This window comes from Carassius carassius, chromosome 13, assembly GCF_963082965.1.
Source record: "Carassius carassius chromosome 13, fCarCar2.1, whole genome shotgun sequence".
Classification (NCBI taxonomy): Eukaryota; Metazoa; Chordata; class Actinopteri; order Cypriniformes; family Cyprinidae; genus Carassius; species Carassius carassius.
The window spans coordinates 5332547-5338329 of NC_081767.1; the positions used below are offsets into that span (position 1 = coordinate 5332547).

The window sequence follows — 5783 nt, forward strand, 5'->3', positions numbered from 1 at the left end:
TCTGGGTCTTTTAGGTAAGCTATAGTTTACTCTTCTCATTTAATGATAGGACACTGGGATTCATTATGATCCCAGTTTAAAATATTAAAATCAGGGGTCTCATTCACGAAAATCATCTTAAGAAATATGTAAGAAAAATACGTTAAGAAATGTCCTAAGATAAATTCCAAGAAGTTCTTAAGAAATGCGATTCTTGTAAAAAAAAATTCTGATGAAGAAAATGACATGCATTATTGAATTAGTGCTGGATGTTGCTCAAGACTCGCTGAAAAACTCAATGAAAAACACTTAATAATCACAATAAACGCGCATGTTTTTGAATTAAGAGCCTGTCAGGAGATGAAGTGTGCGCGCGCTGTGCTTAATACCGCCAAAGATTATTTATTTATTTGTTGGCTAAAATTTAAAATGAACTCCCTGTCTGACTTGTTTTGTAAAAAAAAATAAAAATTCGTGGAAATGCAAAAAAATTGCATACCTTTTATCCCCTTTAGTTAGAAGGAGAACATGGCAGTTAAGAAAAAAAAATTCTTACGAATGCTTGGTGAATCAGGCCCCAGCGGCGTCAAAAAAAAGGACGCGCGGGTTATCGTGACGTCACAGAAAGAATTCGATTTCGTAGAACTTATAAGGCCATGAAATCATTTTGTTGGTTTAGTAGCAGCGGTGAGTGGAACTGAGCAGTTATTTTCAGCGATTGTTATCGATTTTGACAACAATGTTTCAGCGACCTTGTCGAGTTCATCCGTTGACGGAGAGTCAGGTGTGTGATCTCAACACCCCCCCAAACCCCAGCAGCAGCACAGAGGAACAACATCCTCACGAGAGCACTGCTGATGCTGCTGAGGGAAACGACCAGGAGAGGAAGGTGATGGAGAAAGGGAAGAAGAAAAATAAGTGGTGGAGGTTGTCTTCTTTGTTTGGAGCTGTGAAGAAACATCTGAAGGGCAGCTCGAACCCAGTTCAGGGTGAAGTAGAGCTGCAGCAAGAGCAAGAGCAGAGTGAGGGAGTGAAGAACCAGAACCAGTGTAAAGACAGATGCAGTGATGGTAAAACAATGATCAGCTCATAAGAATATGTTGCACAGTTTACTGAAGCTCTGTACGTTGCATCAAAAAGTCATCATTTATTCCTGGATATCCATTTGTAGTAAATTAATCTAGAGGATAGATAATAATAGCTTTTTTATTTAGTCTTCAATACCCTTTTCCTATCTTTTTAATGTTTCCTCAATATAGAGAAGTCAAATCAGGGGAATCTTAAATAAAAACATTCACATAAGCACAATAATAAATAAAGAAACTTGTAGACTGATCAAGGGCAAGATCCAGGATATGTTTTAAAATAATTCTATGAGATTATATATGAAATAAAATTGAATAATACAAATATTTGAACTTTTAGGTTAACTGCAGTTGTTTCATCTTTTAACAGACTACACTGTCAGACACAACCTCGTGAGTGATCAGCTGTGTGAAGGTGGATTTGATGCTGAGGCGACACATTTGAAGGATGACCCTGAAGTAAGTAAAAGATGAATGAAAACTTGCCTAGCTAGCAAATACATTTAGTCCTGTCTTATCTTCATCATTTGGTTATATAATTATATTGTTAGCAAGGCCTCTCAGTGTATCTTTTTGTCCAGGTTGGGTTTAAATTAAATCAAACTTTACAAAATGTAGCATAGATTTTATGACAGGAATGATGAGGTCTCTACACATGAGGTAAGTTGTTCATTTTCTTGATCAGGTGTCTGTGAAACATCTTAACAAGACTGATGAAGACGTGGAAGGTTTATACACTGTAAGTAGGATGCACTTCTCCTCTGTTTTAAAACAAACAAACAAACAAACAGTAATTTATTTCAGTAGAGTAGCTAAATCCTCATTTGGAAAACAACTTTCACCTTACCATTGTAAAAACTGTCTCTCTTAAAGTTTGGATCTCCACACCGTCTTCCAGAGGAGAAGGATCTCAACATCCTGGCAAATAGAGGCCCAGATAGCCACGGATGTGATCTCAGCACACCCCCAAAACCCAGCAGCAGCACAGAGGAACAACATCCTCACGAGAGCACTGCTGATGCTGCTGTGGGAAACGACCAGGAGAGGAAGGTGATGGAGAAAGTGAAGAAGAAAAAGAAGTGGTGGAGGGTGGCCTCTTTGTTTGGAGCTGTGAAGAAACATCTGAAGCGCAGCTCGAACCCAGTTCAGGGTGAAGAAGAGCTGCAGCAAGAGCAAGAGCAGAGTGAGGGAGTGAAGAACCAGAAAGAACAGAAAGCCAGATACAGTGATGGTAAATGTCATGACCATGACCAGTCATCATTCATACCTACACATCCATTACTAGGACATTCATTAATCACTCAGTTGAATCATTCTAGTTTTAAATTAAGATAATAATAGCTTTTAAGCATCTTGTTTGGTCTCTAATTGGTCTAATTTTTAAGGTTTCCTCAATGAAGAATTGATAAAATGTGTTAAATCGGAAATTTTAAATAAATAAAATCCACATCAACACATATAAATCAACTTCAAAATGGATTAAGGTCATGATCAGATCTTTCATCCAGGAAATGTAAAAAAAAAATAGTTTTTGTTATTTTATATGCACATAGTTTAGGGGTGACAAATAATAACATGAACATATTCAGTGTCTACTGATGAAAATATTATCACTAAATCTGTAATTTAAGATTGTATATAAAATCAAATGGAATAATAACTATAACAAATGTTTAAAACTGCAGTTGTTTTATCTTGTAACAGACTTCATTTCCAGCCACTACCAGCTGGGTGATCTGCTGGGTGAAGGTGGATTTGGTTCTGTGTATGAGGCGAGACGTTTGGAGGATGACCTTAAAGTAAGTGAAAACTTGATGAAAACTTATCTAGCGAAGTGATTTTGCCCCGTCTCATCTTTATACTTCTGTGATGTCATGCTATTGTTTGCAAGGCCTCTCAGTGTATCTTTTTGTCCTGGTTGGACTTAAATTCAATTCAACTTTACAAAACTTGTCTGTTTAGATTTAATGGTGGCCTCTTCACAAGTTAATTGTTTGTTTTCTTGATCAGGTGGCGGTCAAATATGTTAATAAGACCAAAAACTACAGGGAAAGTTTATACATTGTAAGTAAGATGCACTCTCTCTCTGTTCTCCTCTCACTAACTAGTAGGAAAACTGGACTAAGTGGACTTATTTGGAAAATAACTTCTATCTTACCAACGTCTTTCTTTTAGCCTGGATTTCAGCAACTTGTTCCACTGGAGATCGCCCTCACAATCCTGGCAAATAAAGGCCCCAGAGTGCCAGAGATCATCCAGCTGCTGGACTGGAAGGACTACGATGACCATTTCGTCATGATCCTTGAATGTCCCTCTCCTTGCGAGACTTTGGAAGACTTTGTGGGGCGTCAGGGTGGAAGTCTCAACGAGAGCTTAGCACGGCGAGTCATGATGCAGGTGGCTCAGGCTGCGAACGTGTGCTGCCAGCGCCAAGTGTTCCACCGTGACATCAAACTGAACAACCTTCTCATCAACAACCAGACACTTGAAGTCAAACTAATTGACTTTGGGTGTGGGGATATTCTGAGGACAACAGTCTACATGTCATACTCTGGTATGTACTGTATCTAAAAGCTACAACTCTAGTGACGATTATATTATGAGTTGACCAGGCATGAATCACCAAAACAACAAGAAGCACCCGATATATATACAGTAGAATTACGACACTGTTACAGTCATGGATCTCGTCACCGTTGTGAACCGAACTTGCGCATCTAACAAAATCTTTTTCTTCCAGGCACAGCAACATACTCCCCTCCTGAGTTTCACATAAAGGGAAAGTACCACGGCAAGCCTGCGACGGTTTGGTCACTGGGGGTTCTGTTATTTAAAATAGTGGCTGGATATTATCCAAGTTTCTTAGATCTGCACATACTCAAACTGAACCTCTGGTCCAAAACTGGTCTGTCAAACGGTAAGAGTTCAGTTATCATTTTAAATACAAAACAGGGACAAGTGGCTTTCTGAAAGATGGCATTAGAAAATGCATGAAGTTGCCTGAACTAAGTTTAAGGTAATATTCAGATGTCCCTCTCATCTTTCTGCACAGAATGCTGCAGATTGCTCCGCGTTCTCCTGCAAATAAAGCCAAAGAACCGAATTCAACTGGAGGAAATCCTTTCCCACAAGTGGTTTACGGTACTAAACCTAAGATCACCTTAAAATAATTTGACATATTTAAAATTTTTCTTTTCAAATTTACATTTTCAAATCAAGTTTTCTTGCGTTTATTACTAGATAGGTTGTATGTTTTACCTTATAAAATGTCATTTGTAGTGTATTTTTACACATGTAATCATGGTGAGAGTGATTTCACCACGTACAACATGTTCCTGGATCAACATCCTTGTTGATTCTGGAACAACATTCCAATCAACCAATCAGAATTGAGATATAACTTTTCAGGAAATATCTGTTTTAGGCTTAAAATCAGGGTTAGGTGCTTCTACACTCTTGTTAATCAGCTATCATTTCCAACTGATTTAAGGAAAAAATTATGGGTAGGGTTAGGTTTAGGGGTAGGGATTGGGTTAAAGGTACAATTTGTAAGATATTTGCAGTAAAATATCCAAAAACCAATAGGCTAGTGTTATATATTTTGTCCAGCTGATTACTAACAATATCTCTAATGTTTTCAACTACTTGTAAATCATGAGAAAATTCCCATTTTAAACAGTGACACGGGGCAGTGCAGTCGCCTGTCAATGACATTAGTTACCCTTTGTTACTGCCTTTACTGACGTAGAAACCACATGACAACAGTGTTGTGGACAAATGCGCAAGTAGCTTCACGACAAACTTCAACTAGAAAGAGATGCCGATCACGCTTGTGTTTTACTCGACAGGTGAGTTGGTTTGATTTGTATCTTTACAGAAAACGTATGCTATTATAACGATCAACAAGATTAGTATGATGGGGCATACACGCCAAACGTGGGACATCGCGTTTCTAGACCCGCGCGAGGACGCGTATGTAATCTACTTGCCCAAATCGTTGAACTCGTTTTAAATGCATGATTTATCTTTCCGTCTGATTGATGGCTGTCAGCGGATGGGTAGAAGACAACAAATCCCATCATTCCACGCTCCTTCTTAGCGTCAGCAAACCACGCGATTGTTATTGTTTTGATAGTGCGCCCTCTTGTGGCAGGTCCTACAAACGTTACCTTTAAGTCTATATTTTTGGACAATAATGTTGATCCAGGATCAACAAAAGATGTTGATCCAGGAACATGTCTTGGCAAAATCACGGTGACCATTTAATAATACTGTATTTATTTCTGTTTTGTTTCAGGTCACCACATAAGACCACCTCAGAAGTTGTTGTATCTTCAGCTCTCCAATGGTTCCTGCAATAGTTGCACCAGTATCAGAGGCCCAGTCTACGACCATGTCTATCCTGTGCAGTTCAAAATGTCCCAGAAAAGTAGTTTAAACCTAGAATATATATTAATTTAAGGGCTGGGCAAGTTAATGCGTTATTAACGCGTTATTATCGTATTATTGCATTAGATGATTAACGCCAACAATTATTTTATCGCCCATTAATAGTTTTTGTTATTATGAAAGTCCATTGCTCACTGGCTCTGAATACACATACAGTCAAAGCATGGGTCACAGGAGGGGTGGGATGTTGATTAGTACTGGCTTGGGATGGGTGTCATCACGCGTCTCAACCAATGAGAGCATTTGTGGTGGGCCTAAGACTGCCGCAGC

At 38.7% G+C, this 5783-nt stretch overlaps 1 long non-coding RNA gene across 1 annotated transcript; it reads left to right on the forward strand.

Moving 5' to 3' along the window:
- The first annotated feature begins 2212 nt into the window (after window positions 1-2212).
- On the forward strand, window positions 2213-3128 carry LOC132155555 (uncharacterized). The gene is made up of 3 exons (XR_009437272.1): window positions 2213-2295; window positions 2769-2863; window positions 3075-3128. It is a non-coding gene; the product is annotated as an uncharacterized LOC132155555 (long non-coding RNA).
- Window positions 3129-5783: the final 2655 nt, after the last annotated feature.